This window comes from Epinephelus lanceolatus, chromosome 11, assembly GCF_041903045.1.
Source record: "Epinephelus lanceolatus isolate andai-2023 chromosome 11, ASM4190304v1, whole genome shotgun sequence".
Taxonomy (NCBI): Eukaryota; Metazoa; Chordata; class Actinopteri; order Perciformes; family Serranidae; genus Epinephelus; species Epinephelus lanceolatus.
In genome coordinates, this window is record NC_135744.1 from 44,718,042 (window position 1) to 44,735,162 (window position 17,121).

The following is a 17,121-nucleotide window of genomic DNA, read 5'->3' on the forward strand; positions in this document are numbered from 1 at the left end:
ATACTGCCAGATATTAATACATACTTTCAACATATTGTACCACAGTAGCCAGAACTATAACTATAATATTATTACTTTCAATAATGTTGTTGTAAGCTACTGTCATTACCTGCATCTCTCTCTCTCTCTCTCTCTCTCTCTCTCTCTCTGTGTCTCTCTCTCTCTCTGTCTCTCTCTCTCTCTCTCTGTCTAATTGTGTCATATGGATTACTGTTAATTTATTATGCTGATCTGTTCTGTACGACATCTATTGCACGTCTGTCCGTCCTGGAAGAGGGATCCCTCCTCAGTTGCTCTTCCTGAGGTTTCTACCGTTTTTTCCCCGTTAAAGGGTTTTTTGGGGAGTTTTTCCTGATCAGCTGTGAGGGTCTTAAGGACAGAGGGATGTCGTATGCTGTAAAGCCCTGTGAGGCAAATTGTGATTTGTGATATTGGGCTTTATAAATAAAATTGATTGATTGATTGATTGATTCATTTCCTAATAAATCCTAAATGGGTATAATTAAGTAAAATGAAGAGTTTAAGTAATTTTTGTGAGATACCATAAGATATGTTCTTTTAATAATGATGTGTTTAATTAAATAATATTTATGTTACTATGTACACTCTTCTAACGTGGAGTCTATGAGAGCTAGCAAAATTTTTTGCTCTCTTACAAGCACAGGCAGCTTTTCATTGGCACATGAAAATTTGCTTGTAGTTCGCACCTCTGTGCGCTCAGACCAATGGCATTGTTTTCCACATTTTTAATCTTAACGTGATTGGACAGTTCATTGAATCAAATACGTCCATCAGCAAGCATTCGCCCCACAACTGTAACTAGTTACAGAGAAGAGAAGACGGCTACTGGCGGAGACTCATCAGTTTGTGAAAGAATCATGGCAACTGCAGTCAAGGAAAACTCTGTTGTTTCATTACGTCAAACACCATGTTTAAGTTGGTGAGATGTGGACAAGAAAAGGGTGAAGGACTTGGGACCCGACTGTCCGGATTTAAACATCTCGCAGCAGACAACTGATCATGGGAGGACATTCACACAGAGCTTCTCTTCATGTCTGCTAAGTGGAAGTGGCTAGCTGGATGTCCAGTAAGTAATGTGTTCTTTTGTTTCCCCTGCCTGTTATTTCAAAGTTCTGGGGCTGAAATGTTATGGACCACAACATGGATGAAGGACTTAAAGGAATATTCCGGCCATTTTGCACTTTAAGCCTCATTTATTGTTTGTTCATTTATTGTTTGTTTACGATGAAACAGACTGGTTCTGTTACGAATTTTGACAAATGGTGCGGTTTCCAGAACTTTGGCTTGTTTTGTTGGACCCTGCCATGGCCAGCATTTGCTGGAGTGTGGCTACAAGAGACAAACTCAAGATACCAAAGACACAATCAGGAAGCTTGAGAGGGAGCAGAAAAGAGAGCCGAAGAATGAGCCGGGTGTCTGGCTGGGCAATGGTAAATGTGCTGCATTTATATAGCATTATTCTGTACTCCTCCAAGCACCCAAAGCTCTTTACTCACCTTCACCCATTCTCAGAATAAACTGGATTTTTCCTGATCATTTTCATCATTTGTACAACTATTCCGGAGATTTGAACACTGAAGTCCTCCTGAGAAAATCCTACTGTCCCCTAGTTTTTCCTCCGGAGATAATGAGCTCTGGTCTGAATGAGGTGATGAACCTGCGAGTGGACTTGAGAGGCCATCCAATTTAGCCTGTGTGTAAAACCAGCGTTTTACTCTCTTAAAAGAGAGAGTATATTTTTATTAGGCTTGTGCCGGTTTGAAAATTTTCCAACCAGTTTGATTTAAAGCCAAATATCTAACCGAACCGATACATCGAATTATATACCTAATTTTACCACTGGAGCTATTTTTCCCAATAAAAGCCCATTATAGGTGTAATGTGCTTCCAATCCACTAGGTGGTGGTAATGCTGTATTAACCGCCAATACACACAAGGTTACACAAGAAGAAGAAGACGCAGAAGGACACCAAGGAACCTTCCTCCGACTCCGCTCTCTCAGTGGAGACATGGTGGTTGAGAGGGCCGAGTGAGAGGACGTTCCTGTAGTAGTTCCTGCCCCCCAAATAGTACCAGGAACTTCTTCAGTGGAAACGAGTTACTAGGGCAACAAACTGAATGACTGCTGACTCCCTCGCACTTTTCCCCGCCCCCAGTGAAATTTGATCTCTGGCAACAGCAGCAGCAGACAGCGGAGCGGAGCTTCTGAGACAAACTAAACAAAACACTTGTAGGCTCCTCCACTTCATTTATAAACAAACATAAACCTTATTAAGTTGTCATAATGCATGTTACAATGCAAGATAAGTTGAATATAGTCCCTTGACACACCGCCAATGTCACAGACCACTGGTTCTAGGTAGACTAATAGTCTAAAGTTATATCGCTACTAACTGTAGCTCACCATGCATTAAAGCTAAAACTAGGGATGCATCGAATATATTCGGTTACCGAATATATTCGGCCGAATATTGCAAAAAAACACACATTCGGTATTCGGTGGAATAAGTGAAAAGCAAGGCTGAATAATAGCAGCGTGGTTATAACGCAATCAAACAGCGTGCGGTGACGGACGGAGTAAAATGTCGGTAGTGTGGCAATATTTTACTCCGTCCGTCACTGCACTTGCATTTGCGACTAAAAATAGTTTTGTACCAGCAAAATACAATACAATACAATACAATAACGTTTATTTGTTTAAGAAGGGACCGTGTACATCAATAAACATTCCTTTTAAGGAAAAGAAAAAAGAAAATGCAGATGCACCCAAATGCAGCCACTGTGTGGCTGCGCTGTGTGAGTACAGATTTCAACCAGCAGCAGCAATACGGCAGCCATAGTGCTCCGTGGCGCAAGATGAAGCTTACCGGCGACGTAGAAGTCTGGCTCCAATAATATCCTCTTCTTGGCGTCATGTCTACCCAGTAGTACCTGAACAGCCGAGCCAGCCGAACACAGGTATGTGACGTGTCAGAGGAGAAATGAGCCGTTCACATTTCTCTCTTTGTGTCAGGTAACGGTCCACAAACCTCACCGCACTTTAGGGACTGTTCTTTACTTATGAAGGGACTGTCCTTTACTTGTCAGGGGAGGAGGGTGGCTGGTTGATTTTTATTTTATTTATTTATTTTATTTTGATCCCCCCTATGTTAATCACTTATTGATGCTGTTTTTGAAGTATGAATAAGTCAATAAGTAATTTATTCCATTGAAATATCATTGATGTATTATAGAAAAGTGATTTATCTTTTCATAAATGACAAAAGGCACATCTGCCTCATTTTTGCTGTGGTATCCTGATACTACTCAGAACCATGATACTTTCACTGGTATCGTACAGTGGGTCCCAATTTTGGTACCTTGACAACACTAATCTGGAGGGGGTTCACTGTCATCTGCAGAAACTAATGAAAAACTAAACAACGATATTTGGTATTCTGCCACGCGTTTAATTATATTTGGCTTCAGCTTCGGCCACAAGTTTTCATTTCAGTGCATCCCTAGCTAAAACTTCATCGACCAGACTTACTTTGCTTTATTTATTGGACTAAAGACATGGCTAGAATCAAAGCAGCAGGAAGACGAAACCTTTAATGAAACCTCTACCAACGGTAGGGTTACTTCAGCACCGGTTTTAACAAGCCAACAAAAAAAGTGAAAAAAAAAAAAAAAAAAAAAAAAAAAACATGTTGCGTGCATATTGTGCAGGTTATTGTTGTGTCGAATTTAGCATGATGGCTTCATGTTACAACACCTCACGTCTTTGCTGTGGAACTAGGTACCGTAGTTCATAATAATACCAGTAGGCATGATGTTTAAGGAAGAGAAGCATCTTGTCATGTGATTCATCTTGGGGATTTTTTTGGAGGCAGCTCAGCTGGCGCTGCTTTCTGGTGTTCTTATCACCCACCGGGGGGGGGGGGGGGGGGGGGCTGCAGTGCTTTTAATGCAAATGCAGGTCAATCTAAACATTCCATCTCACGAGAAACGAACATAAAGTATTGTTGTTACATCTGTCATAAAGATTTTTACCACAGATCTCACCCACTGTATACATGGGTTCCACAACGCGTCACTGTAACTTTGCTCCACCCTAAAAGGGACCATAACAAGTCAGTCCTAAATATGGAGGCCGCAACAAAAAAAAGTCACATGACTGAAACCCATGTATTGTTCTTGGTACATTATAATATGAATCATTTGTCTGTGAGATACCTCAGAGTTGATCAGATCCTGGACATATGAATGAAGAGTAGTTGAATCAGTCTCAGGAGCGGCAGCAGCTCAGTCCATAGGGACTTGGGTTGGGAACCGGAGGGTCGCCTGTTCGAGACCAAATATGGAGCGTGGACTGGTGGCTGGAGAGGTGCCAGTTCACCTCCTGGGCACTGCCGAGGTGCTCCTGAGCAAGGCACCGAACCCCCCAACCACTCGGGGCGCCTGACCAAAGGGCAGCCCCCTCACTCTGACATCTCTCCACTTTGTGCATGTGTGTGTGTGTGACCTGTGTGTTATTGACAAAAGAGTGAAAAAATTGAATTTCCCCTCAGAATTGAAAAATTGAATTTCCCCTAATGAATGTTATTCAGACTTCACTGATGGATTACATATCTCTATGAATGAATCACATTGTGTTTCAATAATTAATGAAATGCGGAAATTCTCTGCTGCTGGTGAGTAATGAAATACAGACTTCTGCCAGCCGACAAGGTTTTTTTATTTTCTGTGCAAAGAAAAGGTCAATCAGCACACGAGCGGTCAGAATGGAGAAAGACCCCGTGCATGGGGAAGCTTAAACATTTATACCTGAGGACCGCCTCTTACAGTGTGTTTTACACCCTTCTGTCTGCGGCAGGGAGCGGCACCCCAACCCATTGTTTTCACACTCTTTCGTCTGCCGCAAGTATTGGCTCCGACCCCTCAGGGTGTGTTTCACACCTGGCGTATCGTGCATACGCCAGGTAACACCCCCACCCCCCCACCCCCCCCTCTTAAAGGGCCAGTGTGTAAAATGGGTTGAAAACCATTGGAAACAGTGACATCAGTGGTCAAATTCTAGATAGCAGGGCTCACTCGCTCACCCCTCCCGTCGGGTAAATGACGGTGGCCTCGTAGGGACGAAAAGCCTTGCGCACGAGTTTTTCAGGAGTAGGTCTATCTAGCGACGAGGTGAATGTTTATTTAGAAATCTAAACCATGTTATCATATTGTAATGAATCCCTCACGAGCAGGAGACCAGAGGAGCGTTCGGGAAAAAGGCCAGTTTATTTGAGCACTCCAGAAACTCCGGTAACACTCCAGGGGGTAAAAGACTCCGTCCCAAACTCTGACTCTTCTGGCGTAACAGACACACTTCATAACTTTACACACATACTCGTTTACCATGCTAAGTGGGGACCCCCTCCCCTCTCTGCTCCACCAATCTCCAGCCCGCACACTGACTAACAGCGTAGCCGGTAAACAGAGCTCAGCTGTTTATTTAGCCTAGCAATATCTCCGGACTATAGTAGCTGCAATGGACGACTTTGAACGCGATTTTGAAGAGTTTCTTGAAGCGGACACAGACCCAGAGCCATACCTGTTTGAGCCGGAGCACACAGATGAGGAACTCCATGTGTTTGATGCTGAGCGGGTGAGAAGAGAGGCTGAATGCACAGAATGGGATTCAGTGCTTCTGCTACCATCGTTGGGGAGATATATCATCAGGAGGAAAAGCGCTGCAGAGAGTGCATCACAAGGAGTGAAGTTGTGTCTTCTTTTCCTCGCAGATGACGGTTCGGATTCATTCTCTCCTGTTGCGTGGTAAGTGTGGTCCATTCGCAAACTTTATAACTAAAAAAACTTTTCACTACTCTCTATCAACGAACTACTAACACTCTGCTGTTTCCTCCTCCTTCTTCCTTCCTTCTGCTGTCTTCGCTGGTTCATTTATACACGTGAAACGCATTCTCTGGCTGGCTGGATTGTCCGCTCGGTCTGCCGTACATACATGGCGGCGCAAGATGGCGACCTCTCTAAAGCAAGGCCCTCGATATATATCTATATAGATAAAAGCATAACTATGAGGCTACGAAAACCAAACGAATTTTATTTTATAGTGATCATACACTTGTATAAACATATTAATGGGTAGAATATTCAGATTCAGATTCAGATTGACAATAAACCATGCCAAATATTACACACTGGCCCTTTAATTATCTGACACATTAATTCACATGGATTTTAAAATGTATCATCATGGCAGTTGTTTAGAAGAAAAGAGAGGATTAACAAAAGGAAGGAATGAAAGAAAAAAAAGAAAATAATAATAATGATAATGTAACAATGGTGATAAACAAAAAATATGTACGTAAAAAAAAAAGAAGGAAAGGGGGGGGAGAGAAAAAGAGACAAAAAAGAGAAATAAAAAACAAAACATTATTTACAAAACGTTATCACCAGAGTCAGTCTGAGCTGGGCTAATGATGGGGATCAGGAATGTGAAATGAGGCTGAATTTTGATCGGCATTGTTAACGTTCATAATATGTGTGAATTTCAAATTTCGGGATAAAAAGTGCTGGTGAATGTTGCTCTTTGTCCTTCTGTCAGAGTGACAGTCTTGGCAGGTTTGTAGGTGTAGGTCTCTATCAGTATCGCGTGATAGAGTCAGGATCAGGTGGTGCATGGTGTAGTCTGGTGGGAAAAGGTTTTGCGTTGTTAGTCCTGCACGTCTAGTTGGTGTCTGTTGAATTCACAGTTATTTTTCGTGCCGTCCTCTGATGAGCTTGTTCGTCCTGGCGTTGTTCGTCCTCGGATCGACAGCTGAGTTCCTCCGTTGGCTCAGGGACCTTCCTGCAGTGGCTGGCGTGAATCCACGTTGCTCTCTCAGCGATCCTCACAGCAGTATGTGTTGTCAGGAGCACCTGGAATGGACCTCGCCAGCGTTTGGAGTGCCAGTGTTTCCTTCTTAGGTCCTTTATCACCACCCAGTCGCCAGGTTGGAAATCATGGAGTGATGTGGAAGCTGGTGGTGGAAGGGCTGATTTCACCTGCTGAGAGATTTGAGAGAGAGTGGAAGATAAGTTTTTTCAGTATTGTAACATGTCATCCTCACATAGGCCAGTGGAGGGGAGTGGCCTGGTTACAGGCTCCACTCCTAGGGATGGAGGTCTGCCAAAAAGAATTTCAAAGGGACTCATGTTCACTCTGGACCTTTTTCTCATTCTCATATGCATTAGGACAGTAGGCAGAGCTTTTGTCCATGGCAGTCCCGTTTCCTCACAACACTTAGCCAATTTTGATTTAGGGTGCCATTTTCTCGTTCGACAGCACCTCCACTGGCAGCGTGGTATGCACAATGTTGTTTGAGGTCAATGGCAAGAAAATCACTGATTTGGGTTATTGCAGAATTGACAAAGTGTGAGCCATTATCGCTGCTCAGTTTAGTTGGTATTCAAATGTTGGAATGGTCTGTCTGGTGGTGGGTGAGCGGCGTGTGTGATTGTTTTGGTTTTACCTGCATTATATGTTGCACAAACCATACATGATTGACAAAACTTCTGCGCATGAACTGAAAACCCTTTGGTGAACCAGTGTTGAGTTATGGCATCCAACATCCCCCCTTTTGACACATGGTCCAATCCATGTGTCAATTGTGCAAAGTGAGGAAAGAAATGTTTGGGCTGGCAAGATTTTGTTATCGTGTCCCGGCCACACTGCTTCTTCCTGTGTGGCACTGCAGCGTCTCCACAACGTCTTTTCTTGTGGTGTGGCAAAGGACTGTATTGCTGTAAGGGAGCTGGGAATAGAGACTGGAGTTGAAACAAACAAAGTATCAAGGATAGTGGGTTGGAGTGCAGCTCTTTTTGCAGCGGCATTGGCTCTTGTGTTTCCTAGAGAGACAGAATCTGAGTTGTTAGTATGAGCAAGGCATTTACAAACAGCAATTGAGTTTGGGAGCAAAATGGAACAAAGGTATGCGCACTGGAGAGTCATCACAGGAAACAATTACTCCTGCTGCTTTAAGAGACTCAGAGACTGGTGGTACACACACACTCTTGGCATATCCTGCAGGATTTTGTATCTAGGTGTGAGGTTAAGAGATCTAAACATTTGAAGTATTTAAAAACACAAAGAAAATACAATTACAGCTTGCATTAGTGATTTTGTAACTCACTTTTCTAAATATGGTAAAGTTGCTGCAGGTCGCTGTTTAGACTATCTACCATAAACACCATAACAATTATCGCTGTCACTTTAGATTACACCCGAAAAGAGCCTCATACTTACACAGTAAAAAACGTGTAAGGAAATAATAATTATGAATGTAAATTATATAATTTGGATTCATTTAATGCAAATTACTGGGTAAATATTGGAAAATGTGAGGTGTGGTTCATCAGGACAGAGAGTGAAAATTAGCCAAAGGTATAATGTCAGAAGCGGGACAAGAGACCGCGACTGCAGATTCCCTGCCATATGGGAAATGTCACACCTGTGATCAGTCTACACTATGATGTTAATTCAATTAAAAGTGTTTTGAATGTCTTTCAATTGTGTGCAATACTTCAAATTTAACACAACTGACATTCCATTGCACCAACTTGACATTTTACAAAAACGTTCAATGTAAGTTCTGTGAAATACATCAAAATTATATCATTTTAACTTGTAATTATTTTTTCCTTACGTGTTTTTTACTGTGTAAGTTGCAGGATACCATAACCACACAATTATTATTATAGTAACGCTCTATACTTGAGTCAAACATCAGGACAAGATAACAATCTAAAAAAATAAATGTTGATTAATAAGTTCAAGTTATTTATATAGCACATTATCATACATAGAATGTCACTCACTGTGCTTAAAAATAAAAGAAAAATGAAAAAATAAAAAGAACAGCCTAACAGTAATAATAATAATAATAATGAATAAAATAACAGGCTATAATAGATTGAGGGGAAAATAAGACTGAATGAATAGATGGTAAAAACAATAAATTAAAAATAAAGATAAAAAATAAAAATAAACCTAAAACTACGTCACAGTCATTTTATAACTAACCCCAGATAGCAAAAGACTTAATTCAACGTTGAATTTTGGTCAAATTGGTTAATTTTGGTTGAGGTTGAAAAATCTATGTTGACTCAATGTTTAATTACAGATAGCATTTCAACGTTTGAAAAAATGTTGTTGAATCAGCATTGTATAGATGCTGGTTTTTTTAATGTTGAAATGTCAACATTGAATTGACATCGTTTCAATGCATGGTGGGCTGAGATGCTGTGCTGATGCACTGAGCACAAGAAGGCTAGTAACAAGCTTTTACAAAGAGTCCAACTCTGCAGTGGAGAACAGGCACGTCTCGCTCACTGTGGCTACGGCTAAAAACATACACACCTCACTGACTGCGTCTCACATCATCACGTCGCCCCTCAGATTATCCCCATAGCTACCTTATAAAAGTCCATTCTCACTAAGACGGGAATATCCGCGCGGATTATTCTCGTTGGAAAAATATAAAAGCTGATTTCTTGGGTTCTTATGGAAGTTTGCACACCGAGGCGGAACTTTCGTGTGGTGAAAAAAAGTTTCCGCCCAGACTTTGACCCCCCGCGGAATTCGCCGGCAGAACAACACAGCTGGGCCAATAATATTGTTTGTTTATAGTCACGCAGATCGGGAGAGTCCGAAATCCAGTCAGGCAGGACAGTATGGGGGAAAGGTTGATAATTTCACAGCAGCTCCTCCTTTTTGATAATAGACAGGATGATTTTATGAACAGTGAATTAAAGAACAAGGTCTGGCAGTCCATTGTCCAGCTTGGTGGCTGCGGTGAGAGTGTAAGTGCTAAACAAAGTTGATGTTGACGCTTGTTAAACGTTAGTTTGCTGGCTCGCTGCCGCCGCTGCTGCTGCTACTCTCGTCCATGTTCATCCGCACCTGTTCGCGCAGCGCTGACTTGGAACACAACAACGCGAAATTTCGTAACGCGTCCGTACCGCGCCTGTGTGTATGGTTACTGACTGTAACAGCGCTCAAGGGTTGGATTGGATGTTCGTCCTGTGATAGGCTAGTGTCATGTCTATGTGTACTTGTACATCAAGCTAACTCATTCTACAGAAACAAGCAATAGGCTCCTGTCCTGTGAACATTGTCTCTCTCAAGGCTTGCTCACTTAATTTAATTATCCTTAAAATTATTTCAATTGCTGGAAATGTTAAATGTTTAATTTTTATTTTCAAGGCCAAATCCCGTGTATCTGGAGTCAGATGGGGAGCCAGAAACGAGCAGTGTTAAGAAAAAATTTGCCAAGCCACCTGATGTTCGTTTTCCAGGTACAGCGATGACACTGTCAGTTATGGCACTAACTGCTACACCTGTGTACATATTTCTCATGTATAATTCCACTTATTTGTTAATACAGTGCTGCCAGAATCCAGCCAGTGCCCCTCACATGCAAGCAGTGGTATGTCATTACTTATTAAAATGGCAGAGACAGAATTTTGCATGTGAGCTTTAATTTAAAAGCATTTAGTTTCTCTGTCAGTACATACAGTACAGGCCAAAAGTTTGGACACACCTTCTCATTCAATGCGTTTTCTTTATTTTCATGACTATTTACATTGTAGATTCTCACTGAAGGCATCAAAACTATGAATGAACACATGTGGAGTTATGTACTTAACAAAAAAAGGTGAAATAACTGAAAACATGTTTTATATTCTAGTTTCTTCAAAATAGCCACCCTTTGCTCTGATTACTGCTTTGCACACTCTTGGCATTCTCTCCATGAGCTTCAAGAGGTAGTCACCTGAAATGGTTTTCCAACAGTCTTGAAGGAGTTCCCAGAGGTGTTTAGCACTTGTTGGCCCCTTTGCCTTCACTCTGCGGTCCAGCTCACCCCAAACCATCTGGATTGGGTTCAGGTCCGGTGACTGTGGAGGCCAGGTCATCTGCCGCAGCACTCCATCACTCTCCTTCTTGGTCAAATAGCCCTTACACAGCCTGGAGGTGTGTTTGGGGTCATTGTCCTGTTGAAAAATAAATGATCGTCCAACTAAACGCAAACCGGATGGGATGGCATGTCGCTGCAGGATGCTGTGGTAGCCATGCTGGTTCAGTGTGCCTTCAATTTTGAATAAATCCCCAACAGTGTCACCAGCAAAACACCCCCACACCATCACACCTCCTCCTCCATGCTTCACAGTGGGAACCAGGCATGTGGAATCCATCCGTTCACCTTTTCTGCGTCTCACAAAGACACGGCGGTTGGAACCAAAGATCTCAAATTTGGACTCATCAGACCAAAGCACAGATTTCCACTGGTCTAATGTCCATTCCTTGTGTTTCTTGGCCCAAACAAATCTCTTCTGCTTGTTGCCTCTCCTTAGCAGTGGTTTCCTAGCAGCTATTTGACCATGAAGGCCTGATTGGCGCAGTCTCCTCTTAACAGTTGTTCTAGAGATGGGTCTGCTGCTAGAACTCTGTGTGGCATTCATCTGGTCTCTGATCTGAGCTGCTGTTAACTTGCCATTTCTGAGGCTGGTGACTCGGATGAACTTATCCTCAGAAGCAGAGGTGACTCTTGGTCTTCCTTTCCTGGGTCGGTCCTCATGTGTGCCAGTTTCGTTGTAGCGCTTGATGGTTTTTGCGACTCCACTTGGGGACACATTTAAAGTTTTTGCAATTTTCCGGACTGACTGACCTTCATTTCTTAAAGTAATGATGGCCACTGGTTTTTCTTTAGTTAGCTGATTGGTTCTTGCCATAATATGAATTTTAACAGTTGTCCAATAGGGCTGTCGGCTGTGTATTAACCTGACTTCTGCACAACACAACTGATGGTCCCAACCCCATTGATAAAGCAAGAAATTCCACTAATTAACCCTGATAAGGCACACCTGTGAAGTGGAAACCATTTCAGGTGACTACCTCTTGAAGCTCATGGAGAGAATGCCAAGAGTGTGCAAAGCAGTAATCAGAGCAAAGGGTGGCTATTTTGAAGAAACTAGAATATAAAACATGTTTTCAGTTATTTCACCTTTTTTTGTTAAGTACATAACTCCACATGTGTTCATTCATAGTTTTGATGCCTTCAGTGAGAATCTACAATGTAAATAGTCATGAAAATAAAGAAAACGCATTGAATGAGAAGGTGTGTCCAAACTTTTGGCCTGTACTGTACAAGCATATCAGTCATCAATCAGTCAATCAATTTTATTTATAAAGCCCAATATCACAAATCACAATTTGCCTCACAGGGCTTTACAGCATACGACATCCCTCTGTCCTTATGACCCTCACAGCTGATCAGTCATGTGATATGTGTTCAAAAGTTACAGCATCCACTAAACCTAAAACTATGTCACAGTCACTTTATAACAACATAACCCATCTAAAGTAAATTAATTCATCTATAAATGCAAAATGAAAAAGTTCAGTTTTGAGTTTCGGGCAAATCTAATATCTATTGGAAGCTGATTGTGGCAGAACAGCTAAATGCCATTTCTCCTCACTTAGTTTTAACCCTGGGGACTATCAATTGACCAGTCCCAGTAGATCTACGCTCTACCAGGTGTATACTGGGGAAACATTTCAGAAAAACATTTGGGGCCACGTCCATTTAGTGACTTACATATTAGGAGTTGAACCTTGAAATCAATTCTGAAATTAACTGGGAGTAAAGATTTAAGAATGGGTGTAATGTGATGTCTCTTTTTAGTCTTGGTTAATAGTCTAGAGGCAGCGTGTTGAATTAATTGAATCTGTCTAATGGACTTTTCGGGGAGGCCAGTTAGGAGGCCATTACAATAATCTACCCTACAGGATATGAAAGCATGAATAAGCTTTTCAACAAAATCTCTGATCTTAGCTGTTTCTGAGATGCCAGAATGCTGATTTTTTAATGCTTTTGATGTGATCAGTCATAGTCAGGTCCCCATCCAAGATGACCCAAGTTTTTTACTTGAGTCCTAGGTGTGAGTGCTTTAGATTCTAAGTAGGCACCTATTTGTGATCTATCCCCTTTGTTCCTAAAATAAAATAATCTTAGTCTTGCTCTGATTAAGTTTTAAAAAATTCTGCTGCATCCAGGTATTTACTTTTTCAAGGCAAAGACATAAGGAGTCAATAGGACTTAAATCATTTGGTGACAGTGCAAGTAAGACCTGTGTGTCATCTGCATAGCATGATATGCCACTTAAACCATCTAAGGACGGTATCAGAAAGCCCAACACAGCTTTCTAGTCGGTTGAGAAGTATTACATGATCAACCGTATCGAAAGCTGCACTACGGTCTAACATTACCTGGGGTCCGTTTCACAAAAGTAGGATTCAGACATCCAGGATAAGTAAGTAAGCCTGGCTCAACCAATCCAAAACAACAGAGTTCAGGCTTAATTGGTTCCACAAACGCCAAGCCAGGATAAGTAGACACGGATTCATCAAGCCAGGTGAAACTAATCCTGGATAAGTTGCAGCACATGGCTCCTTAAATAGACCCTGTAATTGATCACAGATTCACTGATTCACCATGGCATCACGTGCAGCATACTTCTCCCCATCGGAGCAGGACATAATTATGGAGGCCTACGAAGAGGTAAAAGAACAAATTAAAAAGAAAGGAAACACTGCCACCGCCATCAAACAAAGAGAGAAAGCATGGCAAAGTATTGCAGACCGCCTGAATGCGTATGTATTGCACAAACACACACTCACTACCCTGCTGAATCCATCACAATTACAATCCAAATAGTTAATTAACATTCCCAAAAACGTAGTTATACTCTGATTATGAAACTGCGAGTGAAATGGACTGTAGATGTGAAATTATGTAAATGCAACTACATATTTGCTCCTCAGTTATTTCATTCACTATCTATGTGTGTGTGTGTGTGTTATTTATTTTGTCTTAATTAATTTATTATTCTTAGATTAAACATGACTGGGCCCAAACGAACTTGGCAACAAGTCAAGATCAAATATAAGAACATCCTGCAGAATGGTAAGTGACCTGACAAATACTATGCACGTGCGTACATTGTACCCAGAGGGTGCCTACTCACATATTGTCTGTACTTATAGCTGTTAAAAAAAAACCCACAAGCAAGGCACGGGTGGTGGGTGACCACCAGCTGACCTCACCCCTGCAGAGGACAGAGCCCTGGAACTTAACAGAGGCAGGCCTGTGTTAGAGGGGATCCCTGGGGGGACAGACTCAAATATAAATCCCTCCCAGGAAGATGCCTCCCTCTTCATTAAAGGTACATTCTTCCATCTTTACATGGGACATAACCAACCATTCATATTGAATCCATTTGGACTATCTGACTCTGTTTTACCTTGCAGTATCTGGAAACACCATCTCACTGTTGGAGCCTCCAACAGTGGCGTCACCAATACCAGAGGATGATGATCCAGTGAGTCCTCCATCAAAGTCATACTGTGTAGCCTGGCATGTCTCATCTGCTTGCTTTAATATGAATCCCTTTTAAATGTGATAGGGTGAAGGCACCAGTGGAGCAGCAGGAGCAGCAGATGAAGTCGATGAGGAGACTGTGTCTCTTGATTCAAGAAGGTTTGAGGTATCATGTCAAATGAAAGTACTCATTCAGTCTACAATGGTGAGAAGTCATCATCATCTGGAGCCCACACAAAATGTCATTTCTGTAACAGGACCCAGATGCTCTACAGGATGAAAGCCAGCCTTGCAACATAGTGAGTATTTATGGAAGTACATTCCCATCATGCAAAATTCCTGCTGTGCTGATTATTATGTGTTTACAGAACTCACAAGCTATCAGACAGCTGTATGCCACACATCTGAAACGGCAAATACAACTGGCCGATATGGACATTGAATACAAAAGAAGACAGATGGCAGACCTCTCCGTGGAGTCCGAAATTAAAAGGAGGAAACTGAGGAAACTGAACCTTGAAATAAAAAAACTTGAGCGGGAGGTGAGTTTCACCTTCAGTGTACACTGTATGCTGACTGTAACACAGACAATCTATTAATTATTATTCTCCTTTCCTCACCCAGCTTCAAGAAGAAGAATCTTAAATAAAAGATCAAAAGACCTTCTGTGGTGTTTGCTTGTTTAATTTGTGCACAGTTAGGTGGGATTGCAGATTGTATTCCACAGTCTGACATAATGCCTAGTGTCATCTCTATGGTAGCCCCAAGTGCTTTGATTGGTTAGAAGTCACACACCAAAGACTGGCTGTATTAAGACAAAAAGAAATGCACATAATGTACCTGAAATGCTATTTCCCAGATATCAAAACACTTTATGGCAGAAGTTGAGCAGTGTGAAGGTCAAACAGGGAGCATTTTAATCAATTATCTATTCTTTAAGGCAATAGGTATCCTGATAATTAGATAACCATTTGTAGCTTGTGAGAGTGCAAAGGTGTTCCTCATTAAATCTAGCGATCCAATAGCCTATATGAAGGCCCAAAATGGTGTGTTCCTTCCTGCTCAAACAATGGCGTGTCCATTCCTGCAAGAGGTTGTGGATGGAGAAGCTCTTGTGCTCAGGAGAGCCTTCAGGCGGGAGAGGGTCTTCAGGGACAGGGCGAACCCATTGGCCTTCCCTGATGACCACCTACACGAAAGATATAGGTTTTCTGCAGATGGCATCCGATATCTGTGCAGACTGCTGGGTCCCAGGATCCAACACCACACAGCACGGAGCCATGCGCTGAGTGTTGAGCAAATGGTGTGTGTGGCCTTGCGCTTCTTTGCAAGTGGGGGCTTCCTGTACTCAGTGGGGGATGCTGAAAACCTGGCCAAGGCCACAATTTGCCGTGTGGTGCGTAGTGTCTGTCTAGCCCTCAAATCACTATCAGGTGTCTTCATCTCCTTCCCTGGACACAGAAGACTCAGTGACATCAAAGAGGATTTTTATAGGATTGCAGGTAAGAGTACTGTAAGTACAAATTACAGGACAAGTGTTAAGTCATAGTAGGATACTTATTGCTTTGTGTTGCAGGTTTCCCCAATGTCATTGGTGCACTTGACTGCACCCATATCAGAATAAAATCCCCCTCAGGTGCCCATAAGGGAGATTTTGTGAACAGGAAATCCTTTCACAGCATTAATGTTCAGGTGAACATGACTTTATGACATTAATGAACATTGTACATTGCTCGTGATGTGCATTGAATGGTTTAATAGTCTACATCTTATAATTTCAGATGGTCTGCAATGCTGACTACCTGATCAGCAATGTTGTGGCAAAGTGGCCTGGCTCAGTCCATGACTCACGAATCTTTCGGTCCTCTGCAGTCTATTGGCGCCTGTCACAAGGTGAGCCACATGACCTCAATTAATAACCACTTTTAAAATCAAGGCTATGTCAAGAATGTCCCTCTATTGATAAGGCTGTGATGATGACATTTTGTATTCACAGGTGAATTCTCTGGTGTGCTGCTGGGGGACAGAGGCTATGCCTGCGAGCCTTTTTGCCTCACACCCTACGCAGACCCTCAGGAAGCACAGCGGGCATATAACGATGCCAATGCCAGGACAAGGGCTCGGATTGAGATGACCTTTGGCCTCCTGAAGGCACGCTTCCAGTGTCTGCACCATCTGAGACAGAGCATGCGATATTACTGTGGCCTGTGCTGTCCTCCACAATGTGGCCTGCCTGAGGAAGGAGAGGGCCCCCAGAGTGCCATCAGATGTGGACCGGGACAATCCGGCCATCTTCCCGGATGACGACAGTGGTCGGCTGATCAGGGACCAATACGTTTTGAATTATTTCAGTTAAAATGCATTCTGCACATTTAAGTTGAATATGGCCTGCAATAGCAGAGGAATTTGTGTTATTTTATATTAATTTGGCTTATTGTGCTGTGTACTGTGCGTATACAGGCCTGACATTTGTTCATTTGTTAAGTATGGATTTGTCCTGCATTTATTCCAGTGTGCAGACATGCAGGGTGTTTTATATACAGACCTTTGAGAATGTGTATTTATTCTTGTGATGAATAATATGCTTTGATTCAGTGCTTTCTATCTTGTAGAGCACTGTGTGACGTCACTTTTGAAAGGAACTGATGGATTACTTGCTTTGATTTATCCTATTCAATAAAGGAACATCATGTCA